Genomic DNA, 22,374 nt, shown 5'->3' on the forward strand with positions numbered 1-22,374 from the left:
TCCAGTCTAGTCACAACCAATTCATTCCTCATACCATCATAATTACCTTTATTGAGATTCAGGACCCTGGTCTCAGAATTAACTATGTCATTATCCACCTTGACAAAGAATTCTACCATATTATGGTAACTCATCCCCAAGGATTCTCTCACAACTAGATTGCCAACTAATCCTTTCTCATTGCACAATACCCAGTCCAAAATGACCGGTTACCTTGTCAGTCCCTCAATGTATTGCTCCAGAAAACCATCATGTGTACATTCCAGAAATTCCTTCCCTATTGTACTGTGACTAATCTGACTCTCCCAATCTATATGCAGATTAAAGTCGCCCATAATCACAGATGTTCTTTTAACATATGCACCTTTGATTTCCTATCTAATGCTTTTCCTAACATTACCACTACAGTTCGGTGGCATGTATACCACCTCCACCAATAATTTTTGCCCCTTGTTTCTTAACTTGACATAGATTCCACATCTACGCTAATATCTTTTCTCAATAGTGTATCAATATCATCTTTAATCAACAATGCAACTCCACCACCTTTTCCTTTCTATTTATCCTTCATAAACACTGAATAGCCCTCAATGTTTATTTTGCATCCTTGCTCACCTTGGAGCCATGTCTCCATAATGCCAACGATATAACTCTTTGCATCTATCAGTGCAATTAATTCATCAATTTTGTTTCAAATGTTCCAAGCATTCAGGTACAAAACCTTAAAGTGAGCACTTTTAATGTTTCTTTTCCCTTTCCTGCTCTTTTTCATTCGGTCCTTATCTGACTCTGGTCCATGATTTCTCTGCCGATCACTTAAGAACATAAGAACATAAGAAATAGGAGCAGGAGTAGGCCATCTAGCCCTTCGAGCCTGCCCCGCCATTCAATAAGATCATGGCTGATCTGTCGTGGCTCAGTTCCACTTTCCCGCCCTCTTCCCATAACCCTTAATCCCCTCTCTTATCAAAAACCCATCAACCCGCGTCTTAAAGATATTTAGCGAGGCAGCCTCCACCACTTCAACGGGCAGAGAATTCCAGAGATTCACCACCCTTTGAGTGAAGAAGTTCCTCCTCAACTCCGTTCTAAACCGCCCCCCCCTTTATCTTGAGGCTGTGCCCCCTAGTCCTACTGTCTTTTTTGAGCGGGAAGAGTCTCTCCACCTCTATCCTATCCATCCCATTCATCATCTTATACGTCTCAATGAGATCTCCCCTCATTCTTCTAAACTCTAACGAGTACAAGCCTAGTTTATTCAGCCTCTCCTCATAGCTCAACCCCCTCAACTCCGGTATCAGCCTAGTAAACCTCCTCTGCACTCCCTCCAAGGCCAAAATATCTTTGCGCAGGTGCGGCGCCCAAAACTGCACACAGTACTCCAGCTGCGGCCTCACCAATGCCCTATACAGCTGCAGCAAGACCTCCCTACTTTTATATTCAATCCCCCTCGCTATGAAGGCCAGCATCCCATTCGCCTTCCTGACCACCTGCTGCTTACTGTCTTGATGGTTACTCCTATTCATTTAGGAATTAAACAATTTAAACTTGGAGCTAATTTAAGTCACTACTTAACTTTCTAAATAGCTGGTTGGAATGATACTTACAGGTATTGTTTCAGTTAGGTACTTAACCTTTTGAAATGGCTTGCACATGATGACCGTGGAATTATCAAAATCCAAACTAGAATGTTAGCCACTGAAGCAAAAGATAACAAGCCACCATGTTTCTTGCCACTGACTTTGTCACTTCTGATGCAGTTCGCTCTGCATACCAAATATACAAGTAATGCAAATAAAAAGCTTTTCCAATAACTGCTCAGGAGTTTAACAGAAGCTTAATTAAACAGAAGCTGGATTTTCTACCTCCTTACTTTGAAAGTAGCGAACAGACATCTTCAATCAGATGGAACACCTTTGGAGGAAAATGAACAATGATAAATGCAACCTGTTGCAAGTTTTATTTGGGATTGTACTTCTATTTGAACTTTCATTATGGGTCACTGAGCCCACTAATACTTCCTTAACATTACACAGGTTTTTACAAACAGGTTTACAAAACAGAAGAAAACAAAATTTTAAGCAACTCTTGATAGAATTTCCAGTTTTTTCCAAGCCTGACAGGATCAGGATAAGTGCTGTGCAGGGATGGGATTATGGCCCCAGTTTTAGTCCGACTTTCTGAAGAAAATTAGTGCTCTTAAACAATGTATCTTGTAACAGAGATATTAGAGCGTCCGCGCGCTCTCTTGTAATAGAGATATTAGATCTCTTTACTCAATCTAATATCTCTATTACAAGATACATTGTTTAAGAGCACTAATTTTCTTCAGAAAGTTGGACTAAAACTGGGGCCATAATCCCATCCCTGCACAGCACTTGTCCTGATCCTGTCGGGCATGGAAAAAGCTGGAAATTCAATCAAGAGTCGCTTAAAATTTTGTTTTCTTCTGTCTTGTAAAAGAGAGCGCGCGCACAAAGGGACAGCTGTGCAGAGAATTAGAAGAATTACAAAGAAAAGGGAAGAACAATGTTTGAGAAAATATAAGTAAACAGGTGCGAAGAGAAATTACTGTTAGAGTTGTAGGGGTAGTATGCTGTTTACAAAAACTGAGGAAATAAAGAAGATGGAAAGAGTAAATCAAAGACCTGTATAACAAAGATAGCAAGCTAATAGAACGAGAACCAGAGAAAGATGACATTTCCCAGGATGATTTTCGGATCTGATAATCTGAAGTCTGAAATATTTAGAACTATAAAAGAATTGAAGACAGAAAAAGTAGAAGGATGTGACTGAATCCCTGCAGAAACGACAGAAGGCAATAAAAGAATTGATTAACATATGGTTTAGGTGTATAAAATCATGAGAGGTGTAGATAGGATGAGAATACAGTCTTTTTCCCCAGGGAAGGGAAGCTGAAAACTAGAAGGCATAGAGATTAAGGTGAGAGGGGAAAGATTTAAAAGAGACCTGAGGGGCAACTTCTTCATGCAGAGAGTGGTGCATTTATGGAATGAGCTGCCAGAGAACATGGTTGAGGCCGGTACACTAGCAACATTTAAAAAGCATTTGGATAAGTACATGGGAAAGGATTAGAGGGACATAGGCCAAACACAAGCAACTGGGGCTAGCAGGGAGGACTGGCATAGACTGGCTGGGCCAAAGGACCTGTTTGTGTACTGTATTGCTCTATGATTAAATGATTCAGATCACAGAGAGAAAATATTTAACCCAAGAAAAACATTTACATAGGTGTCATAGACTATGAAAATGCACTCAATCATGTTTATCACCTAAAGCTAACAGACGGATTGCTGAAATGTAACACTGGCTGTCAGATTTATCCAAAGCCTTTATAGGGACCAAACGAGAATTAGGCTAGACAAAGGGCAGATATTTCAAATGAAGGAGTATGACAAAGTTGTGCACCGTCATCAAAATTACAGAGAACAAGTATTTAGAATCAGCTATACTTCAAGGGAGGCTGGAACATAAACTTGTGTCATACTGACAACACAGCTCCATTTCAAAATCAGAAAAGACACTACAAAATATTCATAAATCAAATAAATCTAGAAGTTCAGAATATCAATTGATATTTTGTGCATGAATACAAAAACACAAAATCAATGGTGGTCAGAAGGAATACTTTAGAAGAAGCTAGAGTGAAGATTGAAGTGGTGTGACACTGGAATTAATAGATAAGTTTGGTTCCTTTGCACAAATGATAACATAAGACGGTAGGTATGATGCCAAAGTCAAGAGCACAGAAATAATCACAAGTAATTTTGTGAAAATGAAGGATGTGTTAACAAGAAAACTCAGGACTGCGATAAGGAAAAAAAAACAAAAGATGCTCTACATTCTACCCACGTTCTTGTATGCCTTAGAAACTTGGACAATAAAGATTTGTGGTAGAATACAGAGGCCTTTATAATATGGATACTAAAACATATGCTCAAAATTCCAAATGTAGATCATAGAATAAATCAAGAGGTGCTCAAAAATGCAATGGAAAAATTGCTCTAAAAACTTACATTGAGAAGTCAATGTCAGTTTTTCAGCCATTTGGTCAGAGCTGAAGACTCTGCCAGATGACAAAATGGAGGGTAACAGAAAAAAGGGTTGTCCTGGGCATAGGGTGACGGAAGTCACAGAATGGTTACCGATGAGCTACAGTGGATGTGTGGGGATGCAGCAAGACATTGAATGCGACTTATATTGGCTCCCAATCAAGCAATGTCTTCTAAAATTCTTAGATTTGTTTTCAAATCCCTCCATAGTCTTGCCTCATCCCTTCCTATCTCTGCAACCCCAAAACCTCTCCAAGAAATTTGCCCTCCTCTAATTCCAGCCTCTTAACCATGCCTAAGACCTATCTCTGGAATAACCACCTACACTTCTGTTCAGTGCTGTGCTCTCTTTGCTTTACCACTCCTTAAAACCTATCTCTGGCCTTTGGTTATCTGGTCCAAAATCACATTGTGGTTCACTGTAATTTTGTTTAAGAATGCTCACGAAGCATATTGGGATGTTTTATTATGTTAAAGATGCTGTGCAAATATCTAAGCAGGCATTTTATTCAACAATTCAATTAAGTTAAAGTAATCTCAAAGATCTGTTGTCTAATCAAAGTTTACTCATACCTTCCCAAGTGTTCACTATCATGCACATTATGGACTCAATGTAGCTAGAAACAAGTTTTTACAGAAACTATTAAATACCAATAATAAACTGCGCTCTTCCAGTATGCACAGACCTCCTAACTCAGCCAAATAGGTGGGTTAATATGAAAATACTTCTTCATGCACAATCACAGTACTGTCTCCAAGCCACTATTTCCACACACACCTTGTTAAAATAATAAGAGGACCATTTCAAAATGCAAAAGGTTCCATCCAATGAACTGCATGCAGTGCAAGCCTCAGGGCAACTGCCATTTTCAACACACCAGCCATTATCTGGGGCAAAACAAATAACGGCACCTTCACACCACTAGCTTCCCAATAAAACTAGTCATATTCTAACATTTAATGTCAAGGAAACAAACTGGTTAGTAAACTGCAAAGACGTCAATGACAATTATGTACACACACAATGTCAGGTAAATTACAGGAAGATAAAGACAGCTGCGAGTATGTTGGAAAGAAAGGCTTAGATTGATTAGTGTTGTTCATAACTCCAGGATGTCTCAACGTGCTTTACTGCCAAGTGCAGTCATTTTTGTAATATAGGAAAGGCCCGCGTTTTTAACAAGCTGAAAACAATTTCCCTTACCTGTCATGTAATCTCGAATGATAGTGATGTGCAGCGGTCATGTGTCCTGATACACAGTCTTTTGGAGACTACATCATTTTACATAAAATTCTGGGAAACTACTTTGCTGACCACAAACACACACTACCAAATCACACTGAATGGGCTATGGACTTCCAACAGTTAAACCTTGCAATCAAGGCTGAGTTTCATGTAGTATAATAACGCAGATGAGCCTTTTATTTCAGACGGCCTGCTGAAAACATTTACAATTTTAATCTTAAATTAGGTTCATTGAAATTAAACCATCCTGGATAATTTGAGTGACAAGAACAAAGACAGCACAAGCCTGGTGCTGTTTGGTTTATGGTGAAGCAGTTTTACACAATTTAGTCTGAGCCAATAAATTTAAAATAAAAGGTTACTTTAGCTGATTAGCTAAAAAAACACAGCTGTTGCCCTCAGTTTCCAGCTAGAGTTTTAGTACAGCCTCCATCAGTAGAGATAGATTATAGCCTCTTTAACTATGACAACAAAACACTCGTCAATTCCCACGGTTATAATGGGAATATCTGCAAGCCAAACAAATTTAATTTCAGCTTAAAGGGAACACAGTTTGCTGAATATCTTGGCTATTAAGTGAATGCAAAGGACCCAAACATTCTGGCATACTTCTAGTAATACAATCTTCTCATCATAAACTATTAACCTGCTGTCACACGCATTAACCTGTTGCTTATTAAAATAAGGAAGCTAGGAAACTCAACCGTGTAACGTTTTTGAAAATCAGGGAAGGAAAACGGCAAGAAAATACACAGAGGGTACTCTGAACTGAAGCCGTTAAAAAGTCTCCAAAAGTAACTATACCAAAAATGGTCAAGAACCCGTAGTAGATTTGACTGGCACGATTTATACTGTAGACAAATATTTCAGAGTCCTTGGAGACAACCCTTTTTTAAAAATAATTTTTCCATGGGACATGAGCATTGCTGGCAAGGCCTGCAGTTATTGCTCATTCCTAACTGCCCTTAGCAAGATGTTGGTGAGCCACTTCCTTGAACTGTTCCAGTCTATCCACAATGCTATTGAGAAGGCAATCACAGGATTTTATCACGGGATTAAGGGTTATGGGGAGAAAGCGGGAAAGTGGAACTCAGCCACTTCAGATCAGCCGTGATCTTAATGAATGGCGGGGCAGGCTTGAAGGGCTAGATGGCCTACTCCTGCTCCTATTTCTTATGTTCTTATGGAATATAGTTCCAAGTTAGGACGGTGTATGCCTTGGAGAGGAACCTGCAGGTGGTGATGTTTCCGTGTACCTGGGAAGTGCATTAATTTATTGCAAGCTCACCATCAACTAGGTTTGGACAGCAAGAGGGACTACAAAGTCCTTAATCAATGGAACAAATGATTAAGGAGGCAAATATGCATTTTCAGCTCTTTTCATTGAGCCCAAGTGCAGATGTTTTATTTGTGGAACTCACCCCAGTATCTCTTTAGTTTTGTGCAAGAATGTAGCATATGATAGAAGAATGCAAAGCACGTTGCTCATTTGGTCCATACTGGTGACGTTATTTGATCACTTAGCCAGCATCAACGACTGACATCCATAAAATCAATTGCACACAAACTATTTTGTTGAGGCTTTCAATAGTATATACAAATTACAGAACTCTACATGCACATTTTTCAAGGGAATCAACACAACTCCTATTGCTATTACATGTTGTATAACATCACACCTTGCAATGGAATATTTGCATATTCCATTAAAGCAGTACCACAACATCCCTTTCTTCCTTAAGCAGAACATTACACAATAAGAATACACATAATAGAATGGCGGGACCCACTAATAACATAATCATCCGTCTTTTAAGAGTTCCTGGCATCCTGAAGATCTCATGTAACACATCATCTGTCACCCTTGTTTTTTTAAAAAATTTGCGGGATATGGGCATTACTGGCAACCTCTAGATGTGATGTGGGTATGCCGGCGTTGCTTTATATGCTCTGTCTGAGGCCAGAACTCTCCATTCACCTGACGAAGGGGGCTTTATATCTCTGTCTGAGGCCAGAACTCTCCATTCACCTGACGAAGGGACTAACCCCGAAAGCTTGTGCGTTTACTATCAAATAAATCGGTTGGATTAAAACCTGGTGTTGTCAACCTCTAGATGCCCAATGGGAGCTGAGAGTTCATCACATTGTTGTGGGTCTGGACTCAAGTAGGCCAGACCAGGTATGGATGGCAGATTTCCTTCCCTAAAGGACACTGGTGAACTAGATGGGTTTTTCGTTCAATGGTTTCATGGTATGCATAGATTCTTAATTCCAGGTTTTTTTTATTGAATTCAAACTCTATCAGCTGCTGTGTTGGGGTTAGAACCAAGGTCCCCAGAACATTAGCTGAGTTTCTGGATTAATAGTGTAGCAATAATATCACTAGGCTATTGCCTCCCCAAATTAACTATTTAATTCAATGTTATATATTACTTTTGTTTTTAATATCTTTTATTAATTTTACCACTATTTTAAATCTTAGGAATAGGATAAACCTTAGTTACTTACCAGATTCTCACCAAATAATTACCTTCTTCGCCTGCAGCAGAGTAAGACATTTAAGCCTGCCTTTTCCCTGCCTTCCCTAGCGCCCTTAATTACCCAACGTCCAGCTCACTATTCTAAATTACACCTCTTTCAGTAAACCTTACCCAAAGCACCTCATTCCATCTATGCACCAAATATCCACTTCAAACCAAATTCCCAAATATACTCACTTAGTCAGTCTCACACGGGCCAAAGTCTCTCCTCACTGACTGTGCGCCTCCTTGTCACACAAACAGAACCCCTTTGCCTAGCAGTTCTTACAATGATGATGCTCTCTCAGCAAACCTGGGTACATAAAGTGCTAAGAAATTAACTAACCCTAGTTATCGCTGCAAATCTTTTATGATTTTTGGTTCCAAGCATAAATTACGTCTTCTACTTTGTCTGCATCAGGACCTCAAATGTTAGAATAAATTAAACAAAAAAATTAATGTGGTTATATTACAATACCTTCTCTCCCACATTTCCATCAACACAGATTTAGATAATGCTCTTCCTTAGTGGTACCCAGGACTGTAATGTCAATCACTACATTTACAACCTGAAATATTTTTACTGATCTTATCCATCGGCTGATGGAATAAATTGTGATTTACAGACAAGACAAATAATCATCTCTGGAAATAATACTTTCCAAATGATGTTGTAAATGTGATTAGTTCCTGTGATGTTTTGCATCCAATGTGGAGAAAAACCTTGCTCCAGCATACCTTGGGGTTAATTCTTCCAATGTCAGGATTACCTATGGACACCTCTTAAATGCACGATTCAAACATCATGTCAGTGTAATGATACAGCAGGTTGATGACCCGTTGTAAACTGTCAACCTGGCTGTCACAGTCTCCCATTGGAAGGTAAGTGTCTTTTAAGATTCTTAATGCCAGAATGTTGACACTAGCTCACTTTTGGTTACCATTCTTGTCCTGAAACATAATGCTGATTGCAGCAGAAGCCTCTGATCACATCCACGTTTGTGTGAAAAGTCTGCTCACTTTTAAGTTGCTGAGCATCTTCTATCTGGTCTGTCCCATTCCCAAACTCATGAATAAGTGCGTGCAATTAAAGACACTAATCAAAAGTCATCAACCCATAATGTCAACTGTTTCTCTCTCTACAGATGTTGCCTGCCCTGGTGAATATTTCTAGTTTTTTCTGTTTTCAATTCAAATTTCCAGCATCAGCAATACTTTGCTTTGATTCTGTGCTCATTTAGTGCTAGCCTCTTCAGAACTTCATTTTAATTGCTCCACCATTGGTGCTTCCATAGTTTAGTACCATTATGAATTTCTACCTGACACCTCGTTGCCCCTCTATCACTTTCTTCCATTAAGACACTGTTTAAAGCCCATCTCTTTAACAAAGCTTTTGGTCATCTAGCAAAGTATCTCAGGCTTGGTATCATATTTCATTTGATAATACTTTTAAGTACACATGTCCTTTTACTACATTAAAGATGCTTTATGAATATATGGTTGCTATTGGTATCAGGGGAAATATTCTGAAGCTGGAGACATCGATGGGGCCCAGCATAGCATGTGAAAGTACTTGGATATTGGATGGGTACTTTTATATTTTAATCCTGGAATGCCTTCCTTTATCCAGTTACAGTCTAAACATTTATTTTCAAGGGGGTATAGAGTGGAATGTGCATTTCGGAATTTGTTTTGGTAGTGATACATGGGAGAAAACTGAAATTGGGGATACCATTTGATGTGATCAAGGAGAGAAAAACAAAATTAAACTTTTTCCCCCACAATGGAAAAAATTGACTGTACATGCATTTTTAAAAAACTCTAAATGAATATGACAGTCAAAATTTCAGATCATATTACTTTAGTCACACAGAGAATGAGCATAAAGATATTGCAAACTTATCAGCCATAACGTAAAACATTGAAGTGATCCTCTTTAGAATGTCAGCTAGGAATGTCAGAGCTATAAAAGTGATGCAGGCTGATTTTAAAGGTGAATCTGTCTAAATTGCAGCACTGAGTCCCTAGCCACATGTGACATTAGTGTCCCTTTAAGAGATGGTTTTTTAAAAAAAATCATGATCTCTGCAGCTCAGGTGACAGAGATTTCTGAGAAATGGAGTGTTAAAAGAATCACGCCCCCTCTTTTTTTTGGAAATTCTGTTGATTAGCTGAAAAGTTACTCCATTCCTGAAGGGTGGAAATCTGTTGTTTTGGGAGCTGGAGCAGAGTTTGACAAGTGTCTTGCAAACCTGTCCTGTTTTCAAACTGTTCTAAATCATGAGTACTTGACTGCAGCCTCGTAAGGAAAGGAAAGGAAAGGAAAGGAATCGATCCCAGTACTGTGGTAAACCTCTGAAGAGTGTTTTGGTTTTAATCGGAACACATTAGAGATTTTCATTAAGAAAAATAGATTATGGTGGCTGTTTTGTTTCTTGTTTGTAATTGATAAAAGTTCTTGCTAATTTTCTTACTATACATGTTAACTATATTCTTAAATAAACTTTGTTTGATAAAAGCTCCCTACTGGGTCAGTTGAATCACACCTGAAATGAAACATCTCGTGCTTATTGCAGCCAAATTCAAGATGCAAAACTATGATTCAGGCAGGCTTCATTAAACACTTGAGTTTCTAATCTGAACTATAACACAGGTAACTCAGTCATATTTGTGCATACATTTCCTATGCACTGATTTGTTCTGTTTAGAAGTTTGAAAAGAATCACTTTGTCCTGTTATCCAGAAGCACTGGTGACTAAATTCTAAATTAGAACACTATAATCTAATAATTATGTATATAAAATAACAGGGATGTGAATTTAAATTTTAGAAGTGTGACCCAAGGCTCCATTGTAAAAACCCAAGCAGCACCCTCCTGCAACTACCAACAACATTCAAGTTTTAGTTTAAACAAGCATAAGTAACTGATTGGAAGTATGTTAAGTCAACTGAAGTGACAACATGGTTGTATGTGACAAGTTTTACTTTTAGTATTTTGTCCTGGGGATACAGTTCAGCATAGCCCAACATTAGACTAAAGTTAGCAGATACAACAAACAGGTTAAAAACCAGCTCATTATCAGTTACTCCAGATCACCAAGAATAGTATTTGATTCAAATACTGTTTCAATTTGAGATCAGTCTTAACTTCCAATTTTCTCCAAGTGTACTAGTGATTAATACCATGATGCTGTTAAGGAAAGAAAATGAAAAAAATGTGCACAGGTTGAAGGTTTCTGCTACATTATTGCTCTGATCACTATTAATAAAATTACTCGTGGGTTGGGGCAAGATGAGGAATTCATGCCGAGGCAAGAATCAGCCTCCGCTTATTTAATAAACTTAGTGAAAGCTTGCTATTCTGTTTCAAATCTGGCAGATACTAGTCTGCATTGTTTGAGTGTGGTATATAATCAATGATTCATTCTTCGCTAGTTTTTCTGTGTGGGCAAGATTGGTTCATGTACCAGACTGGAGTAGCTGAGACTTTTACAGATTGTGAAAGTGCTTAAACTTTTCACACATTATAGAATGTCAGACTTCAGATCTAGGTATTATAATTACAAGCAACATCTGTGCAAAGGTCTCTTTGCACTGAACAAGTTTTTATTGTTAAGATTCTGTTGGCAGCCATTAACATTTACAGAAAAATTCCAATCGTCCAACAAACAGCAGACAGAACTGCACCATAAAATTTCTATGCATTTTAAAACAAAAAGCAAATTTCATGTACAGAAAAATGAAAAAGCAAGCAGTATTAACTTAACACTACAGTTTACAACTACTTGCACATGAACTCAGTTCTACTTTTTGACACTGCACATCTTGGATGTTCTCAAATAGAAATGCAAATAAATGATTTTACCTTTAACACAATTCTGAACTGTAACCCATATGAATAATTTATATCCCTTATGGAGCTTCACCCGGAATTTCTAGCTTTAAGCTGCTTTTATGGAAATGATAGACACCCTGGCTCTACCAAGACAGTAAGAAGTCTCACAACACCAGATTTAAGTCCAACCAGTTTATTTGATAGTAATCCTACATTCCTGACGAAGGAACACCGTTTCCAAAAGCTATGGGATTACTATCAAATAAACTGGTTGGACTTAAACCTGGTGTTGAGACTTCTTACTGTGTTTATCCCAGTCCAACGCCAGCATCTTTACATCATGTCTACCAAGAGATCCAGAAATGGGTCACCCATTATTTAGTGTTTTTTCACCATCAATTCTAAGCTTAGGTGACAACTTGTGTTTATCTTACAAGAGTAATAAACTCTGAATAAAATTCATACCTTCAGAGTTACTTCAAAGTTAGCAGCTTCTCAAATGTCCAATGACTATGTGCCATTTCCTGAGAAGACAACTCCTTCATCCCAGGAATCAGATGAGTGAATGTACTACTATTTGCCTCCAACACAAGCACATTCATCTTTCAATAAGGAGACCAAAACTGCACAATATACTCAAGATGTAGTCTCAGAAACATCCAGTTGTAACAAGACTTCCCTACTTTTATAAATCCCAAATATTTATTTTCCTTCCTAATTACTTGCCATACTGACATGCTAACTTTGTGTTTCACGGGCGAGGACATCCAGAAGCTTCTGCACCAGAGCATTCTACTGTTGCTCCATTTAAAGCATTAAGAATTTAAGTATTCTTCTTTTCTATTATGCGTGAAGTGGATAACCTCACAATTTCCTACATTATATTCAATGTTATTTTTGCCCACTCATTTAACCATCTCTCTCCAGAATTTGTCTTCCTATCTTTCTTAGTATCAGGAGCAAACGTGGCTAGAACTCTGCACCTGTTCATCCAAATAAAAATATGGATTGCAAACAGTTGAGGCCCCAGCACCAATTCCTGTGTCACTTCACTCGTTGCAACCAACTTAAAAATAACCCATTTATTCTGAATGCTTCCTGTTTGTTAGCCAATCCTCTATTGTACTAACATATTCTGCCCAATGCCATGAGCTCTTAAATTGTGTGGTAATCTTTCACGTGGTACCTTATCAATAGCGTTTTACTCATTTCCTCTCATCCACCTTGCTTGTTACATCCACAAAGAGTTCTTAAATACAATTTGCTTTTCATAAAACCATGTTGATGCTACTCAATTGCATTATAATTTTCTACATATTCTGGTATTACTACATAACAAATTCCAGCGCGTCCCCAAAATTAGATGTTAACTGGCCTGGGATTTCCTGCTTTCTGTCTACCTCCTTTCTTGTCCGGGGGGTTGTTTCTGGCTTTCCAATCTGATGGAACCTTTCCAGAATTTAGAAAATTTGAAGGTTACAACCAATTTCTGTAGCCACAACTTTTAAAGACCCTAGGATGCAAGCCATCAATATAAGGGACTTGTCACACTTCAGTTGCATTAGCTTTCTTCATACTTCTTTCTCTAGTGGTAGCAATTGTTTTAAGTTCTGGCACCCTTTTGTCCTTTGATTTTCTATTATTGTCACAAGCCTCTCCCTTATTTCCTATTAATTCCCAGGTTTTAGCCCAAGGGTCAAATGGTTATTTTAGCTACTTGTTTGTCTCTAAGTTATTTTATTTACCATGTGCTTTTATTTCCCTGGCTAGCTTTCTAATTTCTCCCTTTTTTGTTATCCTTTGCCATCTTGAAGATTGTTCCTAGCTTACCATTATCTTCACAGCATTGTACATATTTTATTTCAATATGATACCATCCTTTAATTCCAAAGTTAGCCCTGAATGGTGCAGCCTTCTCCTGGAGCCTACCTCATTCTCTTTGTGAAATATCTGCCATTGCTTTTCTACCGTTTCATATCTTTTAACCTGTTTTCCCAGACTACCAGTCTACTTTAACTAATTCAATCTTCATACTTCTGTGATTACCTTTTTTTGAATTTAAGACTCTAGCTTCAGACATTCTCATCCTGAGCAGAATGTTATGATCACTCTTCCCCAGAGAATTTCTTTATTAATTTATGGGATAGGGGGCATCACTGATTAGACCAGCATTTATTGCCCATCCCTAGTTAGAAAGTAATCGTGAGATGTCTTCTTGAACCGCTGCAGTCCTTAAGGTTTAGGTACACCCATGGTGTGTTAGGGAGGAATGCCAGGATTTTGACAGATTGTGAAGGAATCTTGATATATTTCCAAGACAAAATGATGAGTGACTTGAGGAGATGCTCCAGATAGTGGTGTTTCCAAGTATCTACTGCTCTTGTCCACCGAGATGGAAGTGGTCATGGATTTGGAAGGTGATTCCTATGGAGTTTGTGGAGCTCCTCCAGTGCATCTTATAGATGGTACACACGGCTGCCACTGTTCATCAGTTATGGAGAGATCGAATATTTGTGGAAGGGTATCCATCTAGCAGGCTTTGTCCTGGATAGTATAATGCTTCAAGTGTTGGTGGAGCAGCACTCATCCAGGCACGTGGACAGTATTCCATCACACTCCTGACTTGTGCCTTGTAGATGGTAGACAGATTTTATGGAGTCAGATGACGAGTTACTTGCCACAGCATTCCTTGCCTCTGACCTGCTCTGGGAGCTACAGTATTTATATGGCTAGCCCAGTTAATTTTCAGGTCATGGTAACCCCCAGAATGTTGACAGTGGGAGATTCAACAATGATGATGCCATTGAATATCAAGGCACAATGATTAGATCCTCTTTTGTTGAAGCTGGTCATTACTTGGCATTTGTGTGGCATGAATATTACTTGCCACTTGTCAGTTGAAGCCTGATACTGTCCAGCTCTTGTTACATTTGAACATGGACTGCTTCAGTATCTGAGGAGTTGCAAACGGTGCTGAACATTGCAAACATTCTCATTTCTGGCTCTATGATGAATGGAAAGTCATTCATAAAGCAGCTAAGATGGCTGGGCCAAAGACACTACCCTGAGGAAGTCCTGCAGTAAAGTCCGACAGCTGGGATGATTGACCTCCAATCACCACAACCATCTTTATTTATGCCGTGCATGACTAACCAGCAGAGCATTTTCTACTGGTTCCCATTGACTCCAGTTTTGCTGGAGTTCCTTGCTGCAATTCTCTGTCAAATGTTGTCCTGCTGTCAAGGGCATTGACTCTCACCTCACTTCTGGAATTCAGCTCTTTTGTTCATATTTGAACAAAGGCAATGTCAGGAGCTGAGTGGCCCTGATGGAAACCAAACTGAGCATCCATGAGCAAGTTATTGCTGAGCAAGTGCCAACTGATAGTGCCACTGATGATCCCTCCCATCACTTCACTGATTAGATGAGAGTAGACTGATAAGGCAGTAATTAGCCAGGTTGGTTTTGTCCTGTTTCTTGTGTACAGGACATACCTGGGCAATTTTTTTTTACACTGCTGAACAGATTTTGTAGCTATACTTAAACAGCTGAGCTTGGGCTGTGGCAAGTTCTAGAGCACAAGTCTTCAGGACTATTACTGGAATATTGTCAGAGCCCACAGGCTTTGCAGTATCCAAAACCTTCAGCCATTTCTTAATATCATGTGGAGTGAAACAAATTGGCAGAAGACTGACATCTGTGATACTGGGGACATTTGGAGTAGGCCTAATGGATTATCCACTCGACTCTTCTGGTTGGAGATTGCTATGAATGCTTCTTTTTGCATTGATGTGCTGGGCTCTCCATCCTTGTGGAGCCTCCTCTTCCAGCGAGTTGTTTCACTGTCCACCACCATTCACAGCTGGATATGACAGGATTGCAAAACTTAAATCTGATCAATTGGTTGTTGCATCACTTAGCTCTGTCTATTACTTGCTGTTTATGCTACTCAGCACGCAAGTAGTCCCTGTTTTGTAGCTTCACCAGGTTGACTCCTAATTTTCAGGTACACCTGATGATGCTCCTGATGTATCCTCCAGTGCTCTACATTGAACCAGAGTTGATGCCCTGGTTTGGTGGTAATTGTAGTGGGGAAATATGCTGAGCCATAAAGTTAAAGGTTATGGTCAAGTACGTTTTTGCTGCTGCTGTTGGCCCACAATGCCTCATTGTGCCCAGTTTTGAGCTACTAAATCTGTTTGAAATTTATCCCAGTTTGCACGGTAGTACCATACATGATGGAGAGGGTCCTCAATGTGAAGATGGAACTTAACCTCCACAAGGACTATGTGGTGGTCACTCATACCAATTCTGTAATGGACAGATGCATCTGCAGCAGGCACGTTGGTGAGCCTGAGGTCAAGTGTCTTGTTGGTTCCCTCACCACCTGCTGCAGTCCCAATCTAGCAGCTATGCCCTTTCGGACCCAGCCAGCCCTGTCTGTAGTCATATTACCAAGCCACTCTTGGTTATGGACATTAAAGTTCCTGACCCTGGGTACATTCTGTATCTTTGCCACCATGAGAGCTTCCTCCAAGTGGCGATTTGAGGTTTTAAATTCCACCAGCTGCCATGGCAGTTTTCAAACTCAGGTCCCCAGAGCATTAATCTGGGTGTCTGGATTACAAGTCAAGCAGCAGTATCACAGTGCCACCATCTTTACTACGAGATTAATCCAAAGTTCAGGTCTAAAATCACCTTTTCCCTGGTTGGTTTCATAATGAATTGTTTTGAGAAACTGTTCTAAATGTACACTTATGGACCTGTCCTTGAAGTTACTTTTACCAACTTGATTTTGTCCAATTTTGAACTCGTGAAACCATTTCTTCCTTCCATGGGAACAGAAGAGTTTCATCAGGTAAATGGAGCATCATTGGAGGCATTTAGGATCAGCAGTAGGGTAAAGCAGTGCTGCAGTCTAGTGCCAACTCTGCCATATTTTTCTCTTTGCTGTTGTACAATTTTGGTGACTCAAAAGAGGATGTTTACCTGAAGTGCGCAATGTTCTAGTCTGAGTGTTGCAGTTTCCTGGCGAAGCCTTGCTGACATCATATACTGGAGTTTCTAATTAAACTCCTTGCAGGCCTGGAAGAACTAGGGTCCTAATCAGCATCTGAAAAGCCAAAGTTATGGGCCAGGGATGTAGAAAGTTGATTTTGTAACAACACTGACAACCTCAATCTGGATGTCATCCACAGCTTCATAAAACATGGATTAACAATTACCAGAATATTGTCTTTTGATGCCAAAATCAGCATCAGGGTTGCAAAGGTTGCAGCTTTCATGTTATATTTGAGAAGTGTAGATCAAAAAGCAAGCTAACTGAAAATAAAAAAACTCCATGAGTACACCTTAATTTAGTGGTGAGGCATGGACAATTTATGAAAGCCAAGGAAAGCAGCTGAAAAGATTCCACTTCTTCTACCTCAGATGAATCTTGGGTACCTCCTAGCAAGACAGAGTGTAGAATTTGGAATTACACTAGTGTGCAGAAATCTCCAGCATGTTTGCCCTCTTAAGTCAGAGGGGACTCCATTGATTGAGCTCAGTGAGCTAAATGTATGATGACTGCATCCCCAGACATGTTCAATGTGAGCTTGCTATTGGCACGAGACCAACAGCTCATCTATGTCTGTGATAGAAGGATGCCTGCAAGTAATCCTGTCACGTTGACCAGGATTGGAATCATGCATGGGATGTCCTTGTTGCCTATGGACAAGCAGGCAGGAAGGGTGTGGAAAAAGTAGGGAGTGAGAGAAATGGTCAGATGGCAGAAAAGATAGCTTGTGAGAAGAGGGATCAACCAACCTTGGGCCAACATTCATCTGTGCCAGGTATAGAAGAAACTGCCACTCACAAATCAGTGTCTACAGATGATACTCAGTTCAGAAATGACATGCACCCTGGGCACAGTCCATCATTCCCCAAGACAGACAAATGCCAATATACATGGTTAAAATCATTGTAATTATTACAGTACCTTTCTTACAAGTCCCCATTATTTCTTGATTCATTCTGTAATGTACCTGTTAGGCTGTTTATAAACAAATCCCATCAGTGACTACTTTCCCTTGCTATTGCTCATCTCCACCTAAACTGGTTTTACATGTTACTGAGTCTAACTCATCTCATTACTGTACTGATCTCGTCTTTGATGAACCCCATCTCCTTTTCCTTCCTATCCTCCCGAAATATCAATTACCTCTAACTATTCAGTTCCCAGACCTAATTACTTTGCCCTTGATGGCAACATCTCAGCCATTAATTTCTACTTGTGCCATTCACAGAATTGGTAGCATGGAGACAGGACCTTCGGCCCAAACTGGTTCATGCTGACCAAAATGCCCATCTAAGCTAACCCCATTTGCCTGCATTTGGTCCACGTCCCTCTAAACCTTTCCTATCCATTTATCTGTCCAAATGCCTTTTAAATGTTCCTGCCTCAACACTTCCTTCGGCAGCTCATTCCACATATATACCACCCTCTGCACAGAAAAGTTGCTCCTCAGGTTCCCATTAATTCTTTCCCTTCTTAACTTGAATCTATGCCCTCTAGTTATCAATTCCCCAACCCTGGAAAAAGACAGTGCATACACCCTATCCATGTCTCATGATCTTATATACCTCCATAAGGTCAACACTCAGTCTCCTCAGCTCCAAAGAAAAGAAGTCCTAGCCTATCCAATTTCTCCCTTCAACTCAGCCCCTTAATTTATGCATCTTATTATAAGTAGTTCAGTATTTGGATAATGGGGCTTTCATTCAGACTTGCCTTCTCTCTCTCAATCCCCACTCCTCCAAAATGACTATCTGATGCTCCTTCTGGTCACACACTGGTTGTTACCCATTGGTATAACCCACACAAGTACCTTGCCCTTTCTCTATTTTACAGCTTTCCCTTCACATGAATACTTCACCTAACCCCCCAACCTACAATAAATGCCAAAGCAACCTCTACTGCATTAGTTATTTAATTTGCTAGGACGCTTGTTCCAGCATAGTTCAAGTGAAACTCATCCCAACAGACTCATCCTCTTTTTCCAGTACTCAATGGATTGAAACCCATTTCTTCCATATTAATCTCTGAGCCACACATTCAAGTCTCCGATCTTATTCATCCTAAACCAATTCGTTTGTGGCTCAGGTGCTAAACCAGAGATTTTCTTTCTTAATTTAGCCCCTCACTGCTCACCCTCTCTTAGTAAAATCTCATTCTTAGTGTTACCTTAATTAATGGCACTCAAGTGGACTATGCCAACTGAATTCTACCATTCCCACCCCAACTTCCTCTCCAACCCCAAGGAGATGTTCTTAACATTGAGCACATTTCAGTACATCAATTCTCAGACCATACAGCAATCTTTTCCAATTGCTCAAGTCCCCAAAGAATGAAGTCACTGTGTCTGCCAATCATTTAAAATGAGTCAGCTTGTCACATAATACAGACAATACTGTGATCAGCTAGAAAAGAAAGTGTGAACCCACCAAGAAAATGCTGCTGCTTTCAGGCTGAGTTCACTATCCAAAACTGGTTTATGTTCGGGTAAAGTATGTCACAGCATATATCCATCCTTGGACATACAATAAAAGTGTCAATTTGACTTTAAATCTTGGCTCTCAAGCCCTGCTGTACGCAGGGGCTGATCGTTTGATCATAACTAAGTAATCAGCAACTCCCCTAAGAAATGAATTTATTCTTTAAAAGGATCTTTACAGGATAAAGTGCACTAAAGTACCACAGACCAATAAGACTAAGTTTGGTCAAGTATCTGAATAAACCAGCCTCAACCAACTAACTTAGAAATGACATGCCCAAGGTGACAGTAAAAAGACCAATTAGACCTCCCATCACTATTCTCTTCTCCCTCAACGTATCAAAACAGGTGCTGGAGTGTGGCAACTGTGGTGTTAATGTAAGCCTACTTGTGACACTAATAAATAAAGTTAAAAATTAAGCTCAAAGACCTTGACAGTGCATGCAAACTGATGCCATAAGGGCAAAGCGAAACGCTCACATGATTTCCTCCTTCACCAAATTGTCTTTCAATACGACTGAAGCTCAATGGCTAACTGGATAAGATAAACGCCCCTGGAGCTAATCCACAGAAACACTGAAACGCAAAAACACCTTTGAAAACAAGAATAATTATAAAATAATGCCATAGCATGAGGTGTGGCTTGTGATCTAGATTTTACACAAGCTAGAATTTGGCTAAATAACATTTCTTTATAGTATTGTAGTTAATAAATCTTGAGATAATGCACAGAATACAGATTTCTAGTATTGACCACTTTCTAATATAGCAATCTGACACTTCCAATGAATGTTTCCAGTCTGAGTTAGCTGGTCTTGGCCAAAGCACTAGAGTCATCTTCTGCACGTGTTCGTGGCAGTGACTCCATCTGGAAGTATAAGCACATGAAAGTCAAATAGAACAGGATCTGGCTTGGTTAAGGCAATATCCACAGTCAATAGTCTAATGATAGTCTCTTCTATGGCCTTGTGCATGAATAGCCAATTGCACGAGGTGAATATAGTGAGTCAGAAATTTCAGAAGAGGGGAGGAAAAAGTGGTTAAAATAGTTGGAGTGGAGAAGGAAGATGGCAAAGGGCAGTGGTGAGAGATGATATAGATTCTATGGGGAAAAAAGTTGAATCCGTCTGCGTTGAAATTCGAAACAGTAAGGAAAAAAAAAAATCACTGATAGGCATAGTCTACAGGCCATCAAATAATATCACGGTGGGGTGAAAAATAAACAAAGAAATAACTGATGTAAAACAATCATTATGGGAGATTTTAATCTACATGTCAATTGGTCAAGGCACCTTTGAAGAGGAGTTCATAGAATGTATTTGCGATAGCTTCCTTGAACAGCATGTAATGGAACCTATGAGGGAACAAACTATCCTAGACCTGGTCCTGTGTAATGAGACAGGAGTAGTTAATGATCCTACAGTTAGGGATCCTCTCCGAAAAAGTGATCACAGTATGGTTGAATTCAAAATACAGATGGAGCATAAGAAGGTAAAATCCAATGCAGTGTCTTGTGCTTAAACAAAGGAGACTACAATGGGATGAGTGGGGAGTTGGCAGAGGTAGACTGGGAGCAAAAATTTTACGGTGGGACAATTGAGTAGTGGAGGACTTTCAAAGCGATTTTTCATAGTGCTCACTCAGCAAAAGCACATACCAGTGATAAGGAAGAGCCGTAGAAAGAAAGATAATCAGCCATAGAGATCTAAGGAAATAAGGGAGGATATCAACTTGAAAGAAAATGCATACAATGTGCCAAAGGTTAGTGGGAAACTAGAGGATTGAGAAATCTTTGAAAGTCAACAGAAAGCCACAAAGAAAGCAACTGAGAAAAGTAAGGTGAATTGTGAGAGTAAACAGATATCAAAAGTTTCTACAAATATATAAAATGAAAAAGAGTGGCTAAAGTAAACATTGGTCCTTTAGAGGATGAGGAGGAGGATGAGGAAACGCCTGAAGCATTGAACAGATATTTTGTGTCAGTCTTCGTAGTGGAAGACACAAACAACATACCAAAAATTGATGACAAGGAACCTATGGCAGGTGAGGACCTAGAAACTATTATCATGAAAGAGGTAGTGTTGGACAAGCTAATGGGGCTAAAGGTAGACCAGTCTCCTGGCCCTGATGGAATACATCCCAGGGTACTAAAAGAGATGGCAGGGAAAATAGCAAATGCACTAGTAATTTACCAAAATTCGCTGGACAGTGGGGTGGTTCTCAGATTGGAAAACATCAAATCAGCAGAGTACAGGATTGAGATAAACAATCTAGTGAACCGCTGTGACAACAATAATCTCTCCCTCAACGTTAACAAAATGAAGATGATTGTCATCGACTTCAGGATGCGCAAAGGAGAACATGCCCATCTACATCAATGGGAACGAAGTAAAAAGGTCGAGAGCTTCACGTTTTTAGGTGTCCCAGTCACTAACAACCTATCCTGGTCCTCCCATACCAACATTATAGTTAAGAAAGCTCACCAACACCTCTACTTTCTCAGACTAAGGAAATTTGGCATGTCAGCTACCACTCTCACCAACTTTAATAGATGCAGCATAAAAAGCATACTTTCTGGTTGTACCACAGCTTGGTATGGCTCCTGCACTGCCCAAGACCGCAAGGAGCTACAATAAGTCATGAAATTAACCCAATCCATCACGCAAACCAGCCTTCCATCCATTGATTCTGCCTACACTTCCTAATGCCTCAGCAAAGCAGCCAACATAATTAAGGACTCCACACACCCAGATGTTCTCTCTTCCACTTTCTTCAATCAGGAAGAAAATACAGAAGTCTGAGATCACTTACCAGCCGACTCAAGAACAGTTTCTTCCCTGCTACTCAGACATTTGAATGGACTTACCTTGCATTAAGTTGATTTTTCTCGACATCCTAGCTATGACTGTACCACTACATTCTGCACACACTTGTTTCCTTCTCTATGAATACTATGTTTTCTCTATATAGTGCGCAAGAAACAATACTTTTCATTGTATGATAATACATGTGACAATAATAAATCAAATCAAATGTAATAACACTGTTTAAAAAAGGAGGTAGACAAAAGGCAGATAACTATAGGCTGGTTAGCTTAACATTTGTAATAGGGAAAATGCTTGAATCTACCATCAAGGAAGAAATAGCGAGACATCTCAATATAAAT

At 39.5% G+C, this 22,374-nt stretch overlaps 1 protein-coding gene across 2 annotated transcripts in view; it reads right to left on the minus strand.

Moving 5' to 3' along the window:
* adcy9b (adenylate cyclase 9b) overlaps positions 1-22,374 on the minus strand; it is a 134,990-nt gene that overhangs the window by 78,369 nt on the left and 34,247 nt on the right. The gene's annotated exons all lie outside the window — the stretch shown is intronic.

Source organism: Carcharhinus amblyrhynchos, chromosome 18, assembly GCF_965287045.1.
Source record: "Carcharhinus amblyrhynchos chromosome 18, sCarAmb.v2.hapA, whole genome shotgun sequence".
In the NCBI taxonomy this organism is placed as follows: Eukaryota; Metazoa; Chordata; class Chondrichthyes; order Carcharhiniformes; family Carcharhinidae; genus Carcharhinus; species Carcharhinus amblyrhynchos.